Here is a 20,294-nt window from a genome sequence, read left to right on the forward strand (position 1 = left end):
AGAGAAGTAAATTAGAGAGAGAGACAGATAGATAATGACACTCCTTTTGTACTGATTGGATTTATATTTGAAAATGCAAAAAAATAAACAAATAAAAGTTAAACTCAGTGGTTTAATATAATTTGAAAGGAAGAAGGAAGTTAAGTGAATTATACAACTCAACATTGGGCCTTTAGCCAAATGTGCACTGTGTTTCAAAATAAAAGAAATGGGTAACTTTTCCAAGTACAGTTTGCCCAGTGTGTGAATATTCACTAGCTTAAACAATTGGTGTAGATTCAGTTACATTGAGAACATTTTTGCTCATTTCCTCGGTAATTATTCCTTCTATTGTGTAAGAGCTAAATTTCTAAATAGATTAGTATGTGTGAAAACTGTACTCTCCCATTGTTTTGCCTGAATTGTTCTTAATGACATGCTTTGGTGTCTTAGGCTTGAAACACATTGGACCTCTGCAAAGAATCCAAAACACAAGGAAAGTAAACCAGAAAAAGACAAAAATATATAGTAAATAGATATAAAGTAAACTCTTTTCATAGCTGCCTACTGGTTCAGGCATAGTATTTGAGTGGTCCAAAAGTTCTATCCCAATATCTTAACTTTCCATCACCAGCATGAGTTTACTTTTTTGGAAGTATAACAGACACACAGAAGTGTACAAATCTTAAATATCCAGATAAATTTTCCCAAGTAAACATATCTGGGTAACCATATCCATATCTCAAGAAACAGAATAATATCAACATACAAGAGCTTTCCCCCCTCTTGTACCCCCTTCCAGTCAATATTTCCCACAATGAAAACCACAATCCTGATTTACAAAATCATAGATTTGATTGCTTTTTTTGAAATTTATATTAATGGGATGATACAGATGGTCTCTAACTTTCTGACTTTTTTCACTCAACATTATAATTGGGAGATTTACCCATGCTGCATCAGTTGTTTTTTTTAATCTCTATATAGTACTCCATTGTTGGAATATACCAATATTTATTTTCTCTTGATGGGCATTTGAAGACTTTCCTGTTTGGTTTTTATAAATATTTCTGCTATGAACATTCTAGTTCATATTTTTGGTATATATACATATTTTCAATGCATTTTCCTTGAGTTCAACCTAAGGGTTAAATTGCTAGATAATATGATATGCACAGGTTTAAGACATACCACCAAAGAGTTTTCTAAATTAGTTGTGCTGATTAATAACTACACTAACAGTGCATGAGAGTTTTAGTCCCATATTCTCCCCATCACTTAGTATTTTATGTAATTTCATTTTAGTCACCTTGGTAAGTTGTATTATGCTGTGGTTCTAATTTATATTTCCCTGTTGATTTATGGAGTTGAGTAACTTTTCATGTTAATTTGTCATTTTAATATCCTTTTTTATGAAGTGCCTTTTCAAATGTTTTGCTTGTTTTTCTATGTGCTGTCTTTTTACAAATTGATTTGAAAGATATATGTGTCTTTGTGTATATGTGTGTGTGTTTATACATATGTATGTATATGTATATAGGTGTACAGTATATACATTCTGTAAGTCCTTTTTGTATTATCTGTATTTCAAATATCTTCCCTGATTCTGTGACTTGAGTTTTGGTCACTTAATGGTGTCTTTTGATATTCTTGGTCCAATTTATCATTTTTCCTTTATAGTGAGCATTTATATCTTATATAAGAATTATTTGCTTACTATCAGGTCATTCCAATGCTCTAGTTTTTTCTAAAATATTTATTGCTTACCTTTCACATACAAATCTACAATCTGTTTTTATTGTAAGACTCCAGATATGTTTTCCCCCAATAGAGATACCCAGCTGACCCAGTACAATTTAAAGTTGACCCTTGAACAACATGGGTTTTAACTGTATGGGTCCACTTATACATGGATTTTTTTTTTTTTTTTGATAACTGTAGGCAGTTCTACACAAACCGTGGTTGGTTGAATCCACAGATTAAAGACTGTGGATATAGAGGGCTGACTATGGGACTTCAGCATCCACTGATTTTGGTATCCACTGTGGGTCCTGGAACAAATCTCCCTTGGATACCAAAGGATGACTGAATTAAAAAGACCAATCTTTCTTCACTGTACTGAAGCCAACTTTGTTATAAATCAGTGTCTCATATATATGTGGGTCAGTTTCTGGACTCTATTTTATTCCATAGGTTTATTTTTTATTCTTGCACCAGCACCACACTGCTTTAATTAATATAACTTAATAATCTAACTGAATATCTGATAGTATGGCACTTTCAGTTTCATTTTCATCAAGATTGTCTTGATTATTGGCCTTTTGCATTTCCATATACATTTTAGCTTGTCAATTTCTATTAAAAAACTGCTATGGTATGTATTGGGACTACATTTAATGTATTGATCAATTTGTGGAGAAGTGACAAGTGTACAACACACATCCTTTTATTTGAGATTTCATTAATTTACCTTAAGATATTTTTTCAGTCTAAACATCTTACACAACTATTTTTTTTTAATGTGCCTATTAGCCATCTGTATGTCTCCTTCAGAAAAATGCCTATTCAGGTCCTCTGCACATTTTTTAATGGGGTTGTTTGTTTTTTTATATTGAGTTGTTTGAGTTCTTTATATATTTTGGATAGTTGTAGAGAAAAGGAAACCCTCATGCACTGTAGGTGGAAATGTAAATTGGAACAGCCACTGTGGGAAACAGTATGGAGGTTCCTCAAAACACTAAAAATATAACTACCATACATTCCAGCAATTCCATTCCTGGGTATTTACTGAAGAAAATAAAAACACTAATTTGAAAAGATATATGCACTCCAGTGTTCCTAGCAACATTATTTACAATAGCTAAGATATGGAAGCAGCCTAAGTGCACATCAACAGATGAATGGATAAAGGAAAATATGATATATATATATATATATACATATGTCATTTGTGATGACAGAGGTGGACCTGGAGGGTATTATGCTTAGTGAAATAAGTCAGACAAAGATAAATACTGTATGTTTTTACTTATATCTGAAATCTAGAAAATAAAACAAATGAACAAATATAACAAAACAGAAACAGATTCAGAGATACAGAGAACAAACTAGTGGCTACCAGAGAGGAGAGGGGAAAAATAGGTGAATGTGATTAAGAGGTACAAACTACTAGGTACAAAATACATAAGTTACAAGAATATAATGTACAGCACAGGGACTATAGTCAATATTTTATAGTAACTTTGTATGAGGTATAATCTATAAAAATATCAAATTAATATGTTGTAGAGCTGACACTAATATAATATTGTAAGTCAACTATACTTCAGTTAAAAAATAAAATAAAAATAAATGAGAAGACTATATTAAGAAAATCTTATACAACTTTTGTTAGATTTATTCCTCTATATTTTATCTATATTAATGTCAGTTTAAAAAATATCTGTTTAAAATTAAATTTCTGTTGTTGGTGTATAGATTGGTTTTTGTTTTTGATGTTATATACAGAGAACTTACTGAATTCATTTATTAATTTTAATAATTTGTACATTCTGTCAAGTGTTTTACACACACTATCATGTCATCTATGAATAATAACAGATTTTAATTCTTCCTTTACAAACTTTATTTTTCTTTTTTTCTTACTGTGCTGTCTAGGACATCTCATACATTATTGAACAAAAGTAGTCAATTGAGCACTCATGTCTTTTTCTCAGTCTTTCCCTCTTCCTTATTTAGGTTTGATCTTCTGTTCTTTTCAAGTAACTCAAAGCAATTTTCAGAGCCACTATTCTCCAGGGCTCCATACTCTCCTCCATCCCTCATCAAGTGATTCTTAAGATGAAAGTTTTGATCATTAATTTTCAGCTTTTTATTTTCCGATATATGTATTCAGATATAATTCACTTGAAAACTTCTTTATCTGAACCCTACAACTTCTGAAGTGCCATGTTTTATTAACATTTAGTTTAAATATATATGTTAATGTCCACTGAAATGTTTTATTAGATTTCTAACTTAATTCCACTGCAATGATAGAATATATTCTATCAAGTTTCATTTCTTTTATGTTTACTGACATTTTCTTTATAACCAATCAGCCAACCTTTGAAAGAAGTAAATCTCACTCTGGCAAGACTCTAAGAAACCCAGTGGGAAACAATAAATAGAATGTCAAAAATAAGTGAAAGTAGGAAAAAGTTCCCAAGACTGGGGGCTATCTATGGCATAAAAAAAAAACCAAAAAACTGAAATAGACCTATAATATAACTATATCAGACTTCCATAGAATCAAGGGGAACCACAAGCAACTTCCATCTATTTCAAAAGTGGCAACTTTGTAAAAGAAATTACAAAATGCAGTCTCTACCTTGTATCATCCTTAATTTCCAGAATCAATAAAAAAATTACTAGTCATTGAAGAAATATGCAAATGTGATCCATGATCTAGAGGAAAATCGGTCCTTATAAACAGACTCACAGATGACTCAGCTCTTGGAACTAACAGCAGGGCCATGATTAGGGTGAGATAAATGATGTACTTAAAGTACAAACTTTCAGGAGGTAATCATTCTCAGGGTTGTGCAAATGTAGGATCAAAACTTTAACAAACTTGGGATTTCCCTGGTGGTGCAGTTGTTAAGAACCCACCTGCCAATGCAGGGGACATGGGTTTGATCCCTGGTCCAGGAAGATCCCACATGCCATGGAGCAACAAAGCCCGTGCGCCACAACTACTGAGCCTGCTCTCTAGAGCCTGCGGGCCACAACTACTGAGCCTGCGTGCTGCAACTACTGAAGCCAGCGTGCATAGAGACCACGCTTGGCAACAAGAGAAGCCACTGCAATGAGAAGCCCGCACATGGCAATGAAGAGTAGTCCCCGCTCACCGCAACTAGAGAAAGCCCACGTGCAGCAATGAAGACCCAATGCTGCCAAAAATAAGTAAATAAATAAATAAATAAATAATATATTAAAAAAAAGTTTAACAAACTTAAGAATGAGAACCTCCTTAAATATTGTGCACTCAGCACCTCACTTGCATTGATGTAGCCCTAGCCCTAATTATCTGACAAGGGCTTATAAATAACTATTTAAAAAATGCTAAAGAATTTACAGAGAATGAAGAGTATAGTGGATGAAAATATGTGAAATTTCAGGAGAGGTTTCAAACCAAAGAAGAACCAAACAAAAATCCTAGATCTGAAAAATATATGAATTAAAAAAAAATATATGCTGAATAGACTTAAAGGTGGATTAAGCACTACAAGAGAAAGAATCAAGAATCAAACGCAACTTAATGCATTCAAGTCTAAGGATATTGAAACTGATACACAGGCTGATAAAAGGGAGCCTCAATAACCTGTAGAAAAATATCAAGTAGCATAACTTCATAGGCAGAAGTCTTGCTCTGAATGATTATGTGAGTAAGAAATAAGCTCCTTTCTTGTTCAAGGTTTTATATTTAAGGGTTTATTTGTGTAATAGTTTAATTTTATGTGTTAACTTGACCGAGCTAAAGAATGTCCAGATAGCTGGTAAAACATCATGTCTGTGTGTATCTGTGAGAATGTTTCTGGAAGAGATTACATTTGAACTGATAGAATGAGTAAAGATCGCAAGTGAGGCATCAACCAATCACGACCGTGGAATTCCTCAGCCTCCAAAATCTCAAGCCAATTCCTATAATAAGTTTCTCTCTCTCTTTCTTCTCTGCATCTACCAATGGATATATATCTTTCCATTGATTCTGTTTCTTTGGAGAACGCTGATGAGTACAGTTTGTTATTACCTTTATCAACAGACACATCCAGTGCTTAATGTTGGCAAGAGAAGTTCTGTGGAGTGTTTGAGGGCATTTATCTCTGGCTCTCCATCACAGCACACCCCATCAAATGATTCTGAGAAAACTAAGCTTTTCAAGAAAATCTTTTCAGCTTAAAACAACCATAGTTGGCTTATGTTCTGGCAAGTAATGATAAAATTTAACAATAACTATAATGAGAATATGCCTTGTTCTAAGCATATCTATCAATTCACAGGTTTATGTATTTTCTTAGTTATAGAATAATTTCATTCACATAGAATGTTAGCCACCATGGCTAAAAATCAAAGTCTATAGAAATTCAGATGAATCAATTTCCAGCTCTAAATTATTATGAAAAGAAAATATAGACAATATCATATTATAATTATCAAACTTACTAAGAGAATAGATCTTAATTATTCTCACCACAGAAAAAGAAATGATAATTATGTGATGTGATGGAGGTGTTAACAATCATTACAATGACAAATACCTTACAACATATAAATGTGTCAAATTGACATGTAAACCTTAAATTTATACAATGTTATATGTCAAATATATTTCAATTAAAAAATGAAAGGAACTAAAATATGTAAACTCAGATTTACATATTCACACACCTGACAGTCTATATCTGTGTTTTTATCTGCTACAGACTTGTGGAAATAATTATTTTCTTAACAAATATGTCACAAAATATATTGAAAGCATTTGAGGCCTTAAGTTATTTTCTTAAGTAACAGTTCCACAGTGAAAACACGACTTCTATTCTGAAGAAAATTTAGGCTGCATATAGAAATGAGGAGAAAAAAATGACTTATTTAATAAACAAACATCTACCTATCTCACACATAGTAAATTCATGACCGTTTCCTTTATCTCTATTTCTTTCTCTTTCAACAATAGTTCATAGTTAGAATTATCAGAACGTCTGAAGACATGCAGAAATATCTTCAAAGAAAATATTCTTCAAAAATCTAACAACAACTTTTTCAGGTTGTCACCATCTGTCATTTACCCATCATTTGTCTCCAATAACTGGCTACAGACTGTATCCACTTCATTATTTTTGTTATTACTTGCAATTTCTCAAATTCATATCTTAGACTAAATTTTTTGCTTTTTTATGGATAATTAATATAATGGGTTTACAAGAATAACAGTGAAAACAATTTGAGAATGTCATATAGTTCTTATAGTTTGTAGGTGGGCATCTATCTGAACCCTTTTGCTTGATGGTCCCAGAAGAGCTGTTTGATCCTTTATTTTATCCCAAGAATGAAGCTCCTCAACCATACCCTTTTTTTCAGATACTTTTCTTCATAAATCTACTTTTCTTTAATATGAGGTTAGGATTAGATTATAGATTACAAAAAGCATCCCTTCAAGGATTTAGCAGTAGTAAGAACCAAGAAATATTTTAACTGTAGAATTCCTCCCAACTGCATGATTCCCAGTACAATAGTGCTTCTGATGCTTTTTAACTAAGCACAGAAAACACATTCTCAGGCTGGGTTTTGCCCTGTTTAGGTCTGACCAAAATCTCAAAATGTGAAAACTGACTGCCAGGGTAGCAGATGATGTGAACAGGTGAGCATTGCCCAGCAGTAGTGGCATATTTCTGAGATTTCCTCAAAGTGAAGGTAGCTTGGTTGTTTTAATTTTGAATTATTATTTATTCCTTTACTCACTCTGTTCATGAAAAATTTGAGAGAATGGCTGCCATATTCTTCTCATTGCTACTCTCTTCTCCTGGGGGTAAGCCTGTACTCTTTCTTAAGGGATAAATTCTGTCTGACTCTGAGGTTGACTGAGACCTGAAGTCATATTTTCCAGCTTCGCCTCTATCAATAATAATGGTAATATTTTGGCTCTACCTTCAAACATTTGTTTTATTTCTTATTGCACAGAAGCTGGACCAGGAAAAGTAGTGTTAATAGGTCCCTAAAGGACCCATTTGTGCTTGGGCTGAGAACATTGAAAAGTAAATCAGAATTTTTATATAAAATATAAATGAGTAGAGTCTTTTGGCATGGGAAGGACATTTGGTTCTGTTCCTTAAACTTTAGTATAAAGGGAGAGAATCCTTGGTGCTTTAATAAGGATTATAACGAGCCAGTCTTGACCCCTGCAGCCTTTGTGAGAGGCTTTATATCAATCTTATGGTATAGTGGTCTTGAAGGTAACTAGCTTATGCATGATTTAACCTTAGCTGAGTGCTTCTTTTTAAACAAGGTCTTGGACAAAGGTAGTATAATCATCAGAATGGCCTTGGGAAGAACCAGGAAAGGACCCAAGGCAAAAGGCAGCTAAATGAGTGGCCTCAGGGGATGCATTCAGGTCTGCAAGACAGAATTTGTAGATGCCAGCAGAACTTTCTACTATGTCTTAATAAAGTCAAAGATTTAATTGCTGGCACATAGGATCTTAGCAAATTATAGCCCTAAGGCCATGTAGCAGGCCCTGCTTTTCCACAACTGGAGCTGCTGAGGGCAAACACTCCCTATAAGGGAAAGAGTCCTTAATGCCTTTTAGTGATTGGTCGGCAGAACAGTATTGGCTGTTTCTAAACTGCAAAGCAGTTTAGTTCCCTGTGTGTTACAGAAATCAGGTTTTAGCAGAATATAGAAAGCAGTATAACCATTAACCCAAATTTTATTCTGTGCTCAGGGCCATGGAGGAAGCTGTAGAAAGGCTAACTTTTGGACCCATCTGATGCTGAACACACACTCAAGGGATACCCATCTCCCATGACATGACCTCAGATCGGCTACTCATTTGTTTAACCAGAGCACACTTAAATAGATTCCTTCACATACTCACTTCTCTCCAATATAGCAAGTCTTGAGTCAAAACTAACATCTTTCTGGGAGTTTGTTCACAGCCGATTTTGAGTTCACAGGTCATAGTGTGATGGTTAATTTTATGTGTCAACTTGGCTAGGCTATGTGTCCAGTTGTTTGGTCAAACACTAGCCTAGATGGTGCTGCAAAAGTATTTTGTAAATGTGATTAACGTTTCCAATCAGTTGACTTTAAGTAAAGGAGATTATCTTTATAAGAACAAAAAACTAGGTTTTTCTGAGAAGTAATTCTGCCTCAGGACTGTAACATAGAAACTTTGCCCACAGTTTCAGCCTGCCACCATACAGATTTCAGACTCAGGACTGCAACTTCAGCTCTTGCCTGATTTCCCATCTGCCTATGGATGTTGGACTTGCCAGCCCCCCAAATCATGTGAGTAAATTTCTCAAAATAAATCTCTTTACACACACCCACAGTCACCTGTACCCCTCCACATATATGTATATATGTACGTATGTGTGCCTATATTTATATTTATATTTATATTATTGGTTTTGTTTCCCTAGAGAACCCTGAAGGTTCACATGGTATCTGGATAGGTGAATCCTTACAATCTAACTGGCACCCTAGAAAAGTTAAAACTAGGAATAATTTCTCCTTTTGTCGAATGCCATTGAGTTTATGCTATAATCATGATGAGTGTTAAGTACTGGGTTTCAGAAGCCCAAGTTTGCCTGGAATAAATGCTTTAGGGAATAGTTTCTTTTCTAACTGTGGTGGCGTTGTGGTATTTTTGTGTCTTACCACTTCTTTGAAATTTTTAATGTAATGCACATCAGAAACTTGTCTTAGATTTTCTGAGACCCTGAAGAACCAGGCCTGTTCTAATGATGAAAATTTTAGGCTGCAATTGCTGAAAGAACTCCTTTTTCTACTAACTTACTAAGAACCCATCTGGCTATGACTGAGGAGAATTAGAAATTGAAATAAATACTTTGGAATATGAACATCTATTTCTCAAGGGCAAGAAAATTTTATTTTGGTATTTGGTTTCTTTGGACCTGAAGTTGCAATGGGATTTAATGTTTAACTTTTAACTTCTCTTAGGAATTTGATAAACGAAGTGAGAATGTAGTCAAATTCGCAATATCCTTATGCTATTAGCATTTACTTATTAGACTTTTTGCATTGTATCCTAATTATATCATATAATTTCATTGCAGAATCTCTGATAATCTATTTTAATCTGCATGACTGGACAAAATTTGGTTGAGAAACATAATAGGAAATAAATCATAGAATGACCTTTGAGTTGACTTAATTAATGTGTTGTTTTGAGTCATTTCACCATTTTTTTACGGGCAAAATCTAACTACCCACTTGCCATCCTGGAAGGGTAAACTAGGCTTGGAGGAATGACCTTGCAAAATTGGTACCAAGACAGTCCTGATTAAACTGCTGAACTCATTCCTCAAGGGCAATGACCTTATCCTTCGTTGATCATAGATCAATGGTCAAACCCAGTGAATAAAGAGAACAAATACTGAAAGAGTATTGGAGAGAGGAAATCAGAGATTATCATGGGAGCCTAGGACTAGACCTGAGACACCCCCTGATGATTTCCAGAAAAAATCCTGGAGAAATTTAAGGGCAACTAAAGTTTTTGTACAGTAGGTGAAGGGAAAACAGAAAAAATAGTGTTTTCATAATGTGTGTATGACTCCATCTTTACCCCTATGTTATTGTGACCTAAAATGAGCTTAATTTATACTTATAGGTTTCATTGTATTATTTTTTACTTAAATAAAAATGACTACCAGCATGACATGCAAAGTGGCAAGCCCTTCCTAGTTCACAGGAAATAATGAAGTTATTTTAAACAAATTGGTTTTCTTCTCCCTACATTGAGGACTTTATGTTTAAAATGTATGAAGTCAAGTGTCTGCTTGTTTGTGAATCTCTAATGCAGGAATTTACTTTTGAAAATGAGATGTTGATTATTGTGTGCAATTAGATAGTAAACTAGAATTTCATGACTGGAACTTGGCTTTTGAGGTATTTTGTTTAGACAGCAGAATTTTCGGTGCTGTTACTGGTGCTGGGGGTTTTGTAAGTTTGATCATTACTTTTTAAAGAATTTGAATATCTTTAGCTAGGACATAAAGTCTCCAGTTCAACATAAGCTGACCTACAGCCTCTTGTTGATTTATGCATGTATGTGACTTGGCTAATACCCAAAAAGCATTTTAGTTTCTGCTTGTCCAGAAAAGTGTCATCTAGATTCTTCTCTAAGATATCTGGTTTCCCTCAAGGTGATATTTTCTGTTTGCACAATTTGGTGTCAGATTTAATCTTTTATTTGAAGCTGAAATCTATTATTTTGTTAAAATATACAAAGTCTTCTCTGTTATCATCAAACACACACAAGCACACACAAATATAAAGCAAATAACAAATTTCAAAACAGCAAGGTACAAAAGTAAAATGAATTTAGTCTTTAGATACAAAACACCCCTCAGGTTAGCATCTGGATGCTCCCAGTTACTAGTTACATGACCTCAGCCGTCATGACTTGTTGGGTGGAGCAAATTTTAAACTTGGTGAATTTAAATTAAATTTTTCTTCCTTTCCCTTTTCCTAGCCTTGAAAGTTCCGACATCCTACAGTGAAAATTGAAGATATCTGAAGACCTTACTTAGTGATTAATGCCTGTCTTTTGGGTGTTTTAAATAAGCTTGCTTTAACTAGTGGCTACCAGTGGGGAGGGGGAAAAGAGGAGGGGCAATATAGGGGAAGGGAGGAAAAGTTTTATTAAGGGATTATATGAAATCATGCATGTGAAACTTTTGAAAATTGTAAAGCACTATAGAATTTAAAGAAACTTTCATTCAATTCAAATAAGTAAATAAATAAATAAAAATAATGAGATTGTTTTGAAAGCAGTGAGGAGTCTTTCCAAGAGAATGGCTTGTGACTGGATGCTATACATTTTTTGCTTAAGAAGATGTCTGAAAACTTTTCTAGAGCAAGTCAGGGTATACGTAGATAAATAAATAAATACATCTGCATAAGGGAAAAATATATATATAAATGGAAGAATTTCAAAATCCTTAACAGAAAATTGTGTCTAAATATTATTTATTTTGAAAAATGAATCAATGGAAGAACCATACAGAGAATATTCCTTATAATCGTTCTATCAAATCTATCTGTCAGGGGCTTCCCTGGTGGCGCAGTGGTTGAGAATCTGCCTGCCAATGCAGGGGACACGGGTTCGAGCCCTGGTCTGGGAGGATCCCACATGCCGCGGAGCAACTGGGCCCGTGAGCCACAATTACTGAGCCTGCGCGTCTGGAGCTTGTGCTCTGCAACAAGAGAGGCCTCGCACACCGCTATGAAGAGTGGCCCCTGCTTGCCACAACTAGAGAAAGCCCTAGCATAGAAACGAAGACCCAACACAACCATAAATAAATAAATAAATAAATAAATAAATAAAATTAAAAAAAAAATCTATCTGTCATATGTATACCATGGAGTGCAAAATTAAATATGATTAATCTGACATAAAGGTACACTTAAAACACTCAAAAAAAAAAAAAAAAGGAAAGAAAAAAGAAGACAAGAAAAGAGAAGAAAAGAAAAGAAAAAAGAAGAAAACAGAATAGAAGAGAAGTAAAGAAAAGGAGGAAAAACACAGGCATGCTTAGAACTGGGAGAAAGTTACAAACTGCCTTAGACAACACCTTGTTTTGTAGCTGTGTTGATTCTGCCCCATTCAGTTGTCCAGGTGTGTTTAGTTCAAAGCATTTACTCAGTGAAATTTCCCAGGTAGTGAGAACATTCTGACGTGAGTGATAATGAGATACCTCTGTGATGTGGTTGACAAAAAAACAACACGTGGATCCTGTAAAAGGTAAGTGAAACCCAAAGAAATAAACAATGGTCTAATTTTATGTTTCATGGCTTGTTTATTATACATGAAACAATTCTTAGATACTGAAGGCCAATAAGACAAATTGGTTATTCTTTTTTCTGAAGTGAAATAATCTTGCTAAGTACAATGTCACTAAAGAGATATGAATTATTTTCAACCTGAATTCATGCATATTTTCTCATTTTGTCCTGATTTTCAAAGATCATGTAAAATAATTTACAAAGTCATAATACAGTTCAATAGAGAGATTTTTTAAAAATTCTAAAATGGAAAAAAGTTTCTTCTTTCTTCTTGCCCTCTAAAATTTCCTTTCTCCCACAATATTAGTGTATTCTTATTTTTTCCATCTCACTACACATGTGTTGAAAATAATCTCAATAACTTTACCATATTTCCAAATAATTTTGAATTTAGAATCAATGCATGAAAATCTTACAAGCAATAAGTTGGACAATCCATTTGTTTTATTTTAAAAACGCTTATTCAATATTTTTATACATCTTTATTGGAGTATAATTGCTTCACAATGCTGTGTTAGTTTCTGTTGTACAACAAAGTGAATCAGCCATATGCATACATATATCCCCATATACCCTCCCTCTTAAGCCTGCCTCCCACCCTCCCTATCCCACCCCTCTAGGTCGTCTCAAAGCACCAAGCTGATCTCCCTGTGCTATGCTGCTGCTTCCCACTAGCTATTTTACATTTGGTGGTGTATATATATGTCGATACTTTTCCTCAGCTTCCCCCTCCCTAGCCCCCATGTCCTCAAGTCCATTCTCTATGTCCGCGTCTTTATTCCTGCACTGCCACTAGGTTGATCAGTACCATTATTTTTTTATTCCATATATATGCGTTAGCATACGGTATTTGTTTTTCTCTTTCTGACTTACTTCACTCTGTATGACAGACTCCAGGTCCATCCACGTCACTACAAATAACTCAATTTCATTTCTTTTTATGGCTGAGTAATATTCCATTGTATATATGTGCCACATCTTCTTTATCCATTCATCTGTTGATGGACATTTAGGTTGCTTCCATGTCCTGGCTATTGTAAATAGTGCTGCAATGAACATTGCGGTACATGACTCTTTTTGAATATGGTTTTCTCAGGGTATGGGCCCAGTAATGGGATTGCTGGGTCATATGGTATTTCTATTTTTAGTTTTTTAAAGAACCTCCATACTGTTCTCCATAGTGGCTGTATCAATTTGCATTTCCACCAACAGTGCAAGAGGGTTCCCTTTTCTCCACACCCTCTCCAGCATTTACTGTTTCTACATTTTTCGATAATGGCCATTCTGACCAGAGTGAGGTGATACCTCATTGTAGTTTTGGTTTGCATTTCTCTAATGATTAGTGATGTTGAGCATCTTTTCATGTGTTTGTTGGCAATCTGTATGTCTTCTTTGGTGAAATGTCTATTTAGGTCTTCCACCCATTTTTTAATTGGGTTGTTTGTTTTTTTGATATTGAGCTACATGAGCTGTTTGTATATTTTGGAGATTAATCCTCTGTCCGTTGTTTCATTTACAAATATTTTCTCCTATTCTGAGGGTTGTCTTTTCATCTTGTTTATGGTATCCTTTGCTGTGCAAAGCTTTTAAGTTTCATTAGGTCCCATTTGTTTATTTTTGTTTTTATTTCCCTCTCTCTAAGAGGTGGGTCAAAAAGGATCTTGCTGTGATTTATGTCATAGAGTGTTTTTCCTCTAAGAATTCTATAGTGTCTGGCCTTACATTAAGGTCTTTAAACCATATGGAGTCTATTTTTGTGTATGGTGTTAGGGAGTGTTCTAATTTCATTCTTTTACATGTAGCTGTCCAGTTTTCCCAGCACCACTTATTAAAGAGGCTATCTTTTCTCCATTGTATACTCTGCCTCCTTTACCAAAGATAAGTTGACCATATGTGCATGGGTTTATCTCTGGGTTTTCTATCCTGTTCCATTGATCTATATTTCTGTTTTTGTGCCAGGACTATACTGTCTTGATTACTGTAGCTTTGGAGTATAATCTGAAGTCAGGGAGCCTAATTCCTGGAGCTCCATTTTTCTTTGTCAAAATTGCTTTGGCTATTCAGGGTCTTTTGTGTTTCCATACAAATTGTAAATTTTTTGTTTTAATTCTGTGAAGAATGCCATTGGTAGTTTGATAGGGATAGCATTGAATTTGTAGATTGCTTTGGGTAATATAGTCACTTTCACAATACTGATTCTTCCAATCCAAGAATATGGTATATTTCTCCATCTGTTTATGTCATCTTTGATTTTTTCATCAGTGTTTTATTCTGAGTACAAGTTTTTCACCTCCTTAGGTAGGTTGATTCCTAGATATTTTATTCTTTTTGTTGTGATGGTAAATGGGATTGTTTCCTTAATTTGTCTTTCTGATTTTTCATTGTTAGTGTATAGGAATGCCAGAGATTTCTGTGCATTAAATTTGTATCTTGCAACATTACCAAATTCATTGATTAGTTCTAGTAGTTTTCTGGTGGCATCTTTAGGATTATCTATGTATAGTTTCATGTCATCTGCAAACAGTGAGAGTTTTACTTCTTCTTTTCCTATTTGTATTCATTTTATTTCTTTTTCTTCTCTGATTGCCATGGCTAAGACTTCCAAAACTATGTTGAATAAAGTGGTGAGAGTGGACATCCTTGTTTTGTTCCTGATCTTAGTGGAAATGCTTTCAGTTTTTCACCATTGAGTATGATGTTTGCTGTGGGTTTGTCATATATGGCCCTTATTTTGTTGAGGTTAAGTTCCCTTTATGCCCATTGTCTGGAGAGTTTTTATCATAAATTGGGGTTGAATTTTGTCAAAAGCTTTTTCTGCTTCTATTGAGATGATCATACGGTTTTTATTCTTCAGTTTGTTAATATGGTGTATCACATTGATTAATTTGTGTATTTTGAAGAATCCTGCATTTCTGGGATAAATCCCACTTGATCATGGTGTATGATCCTTTTAATATGTTGTTGGATTCTGTTTGCTAGTATTTGTTCAGGATTTTTGCATCTATGTTTATCAGTGATGTTGGTCTATAATTTTCTCTTTTTGTCATATCTTTTTCTTGTTTTGGTATCAGGGTGATGGTGGCTTCATAGAACGAATTTGGGAGTGTTCCTCCCTTTGCAATTTTTTGGAAGATTTTGAGAACGATGGGTGTTAGCTCTCCCATAAATGTTTGATAGAATTCGCCTGTGAAGCCATCTTTTGGTTGTTGGAAGATTTTTAATTACAGTTTTAATTTCATTACTTGTGATAAGTCTGTTTATATTTTCTAATTCTTCCTGGTTCAGTCTTGGAAAATTGTACCTTTCCAAGAATTTGTCCATTTCTTCATGGTTGTCCATTTTATTGGCATATAGTTGTTTGTAGTAGTCTCTTATAATCCTTTGTATTTCTGTGGTGTCAGTTGTGATTTCTCCTCTTTCATTTCTAGTTTTATTGATTTACATCCTCTCCCTTTTTTTCTTGATGAGTCTGGCTCAGGGTTTATCAATTTTGGTTATCTTCTCAAAGAATCAACTTTTAGTTTTATTGATCTTTGCTATTTTCTTCATTTCTATTTCATTTATTTTTGCTCTGATCTTTATGATTTCTTTCCTTTTACTGACTTTGGGTTTTCTTTGTTCTTCTTTCTCTAGTTACTTTAGGTGTAGGGTTAGATTGTTTATTTGAGATTTTACTTCTCTCTTGATGTGAGATTGAATTGCTATAAACTTCCCTGTTAGAACTGCTTTTGCTGTATCCCATAGGTTTTGGGTCATCATGTTTTCATTGTCATTTGTTTCTGTGTATTCTTTTATTTCTTCAGTGATCTCTTAGTTATTACTAGTGCACTGTTTAGCCTCCATATGTGTTTTTTTACAGTGTTTTTTTCCTGTAATTGATTTCCAATATCATAGCGTTGTGGTCAGAAACGATGCTTGATACAATTTCAATCTTTTTAAATTTTCCAAGGTTTGATTTGTGACCCAAGCTGTGATCTATCCTGGAGAATGTTCCATGTGCACTTGCGAAGAAAGTGCATTCTGTCACTTTCGGGTGGAATGTTCTAAAAATATCAATTAAATCTGTCTGGTCTATTGTCTCATTTAAAGCTTGTGTTTCCTTATTTATTTTCTGTTTGGATGATCTGTTCATTGGTGTAAGTGGGGTGTTAAAGTCCCCTACTATTATTTTGTTACTGTCGATTTCCCCTTTCATGGTTGTTAGCATTTGCCTTATGTATTGAGGTGGTCCTACGTTGGGTGCATATTTATTTATAATTGTTAGATCTTCTTCTTGGATTGATCACTTGATCATTGTGTAGTGTCTTTCCTTATCTCTTGTAACAGTCTTTATCTTAAAATCTATTTTATTATATGTGAGTATTGCTACTCCAGCTTCCTTTTGATTTCCATTTTCATGTAATATCTTTTTCCATCCCTTCACTTTCAGTCTGCATGTGTCCCTAGGTCTGAAGTGGGTCTCTTGTAGACAGCATATATATGGATATTGTTTTTGTATCCATTCAGCCAGTCTTTGTTCTTGGTTGAGGCCTTTAATCCATTTACATTCAAGGTTATTATCAATATGTATGTTCCTATTACCGTTTTATTAATTCTTTGGGGTTTTTTTTTGTGTGTGGGTCTTTTTCTTCTCTTGTGTTTCCTGCCTAGAGAAGTTTCTTTAGCATTTGTTGTAAAGCTGGTTTTGTGGTGCTGAATTCTCTTAACTTTTGCTTGTCTAAAAAGCTTTTGATTTCTCCATCAAATCTGAATGAGATCCTTGTTGTGTAGAGTAATCTTGGTTGTAGGTTTTTCTCTTTCATCACTTTAAGTATATCCTGCCACTCCATTCTGGCCTGCAGAGTTTCTGCTGAAAGATCAATTGATAACCTTATGGGGGTTCCTTTGTATGTCATTTTTGCTTTTCCCTTGCTGCTTTTAATATTTTTTCTTTGAATTTAATTTTTGTTAGTTTGATTAATATGTGTCTTGGTGTATTTCTCCTAGGGTTTATCCTGTGTGGGACTCTCTGTGCTTTCTGGACTTTGGTGACTATTTCCTTTCCCATGTTAAGGAAGTTTTCCACTATAATCTCTTCAAATATTTTCTCAGACCCTTTCTTTTTATCCTCTTCTTCTGGGACCCCTATAATTCAAATGTTCATGCATTTAGTGTTGTCCCAAAGGTCTCTGAGATTGTCTTCAATTCTTTTCATTCTTTTTTCTTTACTCTGCTCCTCGGCAGTTATTTCCAGTATTCTGTCTTCCAGCTCAGTTATTCGTTCTTCTGCCTCAGTTATTCTGTTATTGATTCCTTCTAGTGTATTTGTCATTTCAGTTATTGTGTTGGTCATCTCTGTTTGTTTGTTCTTTAGTTCTTCAAGATCTTTGTTAAACATTTCTTGTATTTTCTCAATCTGTGCCTCCATTCTTTTTCCAAGATTCTGGATCATCTTTACTATCATTACTCTAAATTCTTTTTCAGGTATATTGCCTATTTCCTCTTCATTTGTTTGGTCTTGTAAGTTTTTGCTTTGCTCCTTCATCTGTGACATAATTTTTTGCTGTCTCATTTCTTTTTTTTTTTTGATGGGTGGGATTGTGTTCCTGTCTTACTGGTTGTTTGACCTGAGGCTTCCAACACTGGAGTTTGAAGGCTGTTGGGTAGAGCTGGCTCTTGGTGCCAAGATGTGGACCACTGGGAGACCTCACTCCAATGAATATTCCCTGGGGTCTGAGGTTCTCTGTTAGTCCAGTAGTTCGGACTCAGAGCTCCCACTGCAGGAGCTTCAGCCCAACCCCCAACTTGTGAACAATGATACCGCAAGCTGCACTGGGTTGCCAGAAAGAAAAGAATAAAATTAAGAGAATACCAAAGAGTAAAAAATAAAATTAGACTAGGAAACTAACAGATGTGTTAGAAATAATATAAAAATAAAAATATAGATGAAACAACAACTGGAAGGTAAAACAGAACCACAAGAGTAAAAAAGAGAAGAAAAAAAAATGTGGAAAAGTCCTTGGTTGTGTGAGGGGGGGCTTAGGCAGGGGCGGGGTTTAGGCAGTGGGCAGGGCCTATGCTTAGGAACCACAGGGCTGGAAAAGGCCCTGGGAGTGGTGTGTGGGGTGGATCTTAGGCTCAACGGAACAGAAGTGTCCCAGGTGTACCTCTGGTCTCAGATGGCGTGCAACCCAGCCTGGGAGCCCAGCAGGCTTCTGGGCTCGAATGGGCAGGGCAAATGCCCTCCACTCTTCTCCCACTCCTCCAGTCCTAGAGGTCCCCTCCCACCTGCCTCTCCTGTTCTTCCCCGGCCTCTCTCCTATGCCCCAAGGACCAACGCAACCAGGAGGGGGCCTCTGAGGGCTGGGCAGGCTTCCCAGGCCGGTTGGGCAAGGGAAACACTCAGCGTGCTCCCCCCTGATCCAAGGTCCCAAGGGTCCCTCCAGGAGTGGGAACCCCTCCCCCCTTCCAGCCACCCCTCAGTGGCGCCGGTCCTGTCTCACCTTCACTTCTCATCCCCCCTCAGTCCCCCCACATCCTACCAGTTCACCTGGGGGTTCCTCCCATCTTCTTGGGTGTCGAGGTCCCCCACCAGCATCTCGCAGGCACCCTAGTTGTGGGGAGATGCAAACTCTACTTCTTCCCATGCTGCCATCTTGAATCCACCCCTCCCCATTCAATTTTTTAAAAATGCATTTTTAATGAGCTAAGTTTTGGAATTTTAACTAGAATATAATAACTTGAGCTAAAATACTACTAAGGCCTTCTGTTTTGTGAAATTAAAAAAAGAATCATTCTTGAGGACACAGTCAAGTTAGAAAGTCTAAGTGACAACCATGGGTAGCATGAATTGAGCAGAGGCATTCAGAATCAGAACCTGATTTCTAATTCTGCATAAATAGCTATGTAATCATGGAAAACTCACTTCATTTTTCTGTGCTAATTTCTTCTTCCTCACAATGGGACTAAACGCATCTTGCCTGAGTGTAATTCTCCACAATCACTAAATCACTTTTCCTATTCAGAGGAGTGTTAAAAATTGCCAAATATGATTCTCCTGTAAGTAAGGGTGCCTGCTGGGAAAAAGCCATAATGTCTCCAGAGGAAGGAGATATTGCAGATGTTTAAGCAGATGGTTTCCAAGGAGTCAAAAGAGAAGTATGTGAGGTTTGGCATAACTAAGTCTCATGCAGAGTTTGGTGTAAAAAAAAAAAAAATCTAGCTATTCAAGCAAGAGAAAAATGAATAGAACAGCAGCAGTGTGTGCTTTATTTAGGTTCTTTTCCTCCAAGAACATTTAGTATCAGTGGCCAGTAGCAAATAGGAAGTGAGGAAAAAACAGAAAATGGAGATAAAAGGAAGTAAAGGAAAATATAATGAGGAAACTCCAAGGTGTAAAAATCTAAATCAGAACCACTGGGTAGAAGAATTAAAGTCTTATAAAGCCCCCTGAGGATTAAGATTACTTAAGTAATTTCTGTACAGAATAATAATTTTATTAGTAGAACTTTGAAAGGAAGTTTTGTTGTGAAGATCCTCTGTGCCAGTCATTTTAAACTACTTGGATTTGAGTTTGAAGAATCTCAGTTTCTTCTCTCCCCAAATGTAGAAATTATACGATAAATGCTATTAAAGGTGCCACACAATATTTTTCAAATTATTTTTGAACAGAAATAAAATGGACACACATAATATGTAATAATTTTAATTTGTACAATTGAACCAACCACCATAGAACTTTAGGACTGGGAAAGTTAGGAAAGGTTCAT

This window comes from Balaenoptera ricei, chromosome 5 (assembly GCF_028023285.1).
Source record: "Balaenoptera ricei isolate mBalRic1 chromosome 5, mBalRic1.hap2, whole genome shotgun sequence".
NCBI lineage: Eukaryota > Metazoa > Chordata > Mammalia > Artiodactyla > Balaenopteridae > Balaenoptera > Balaenoptera ricei.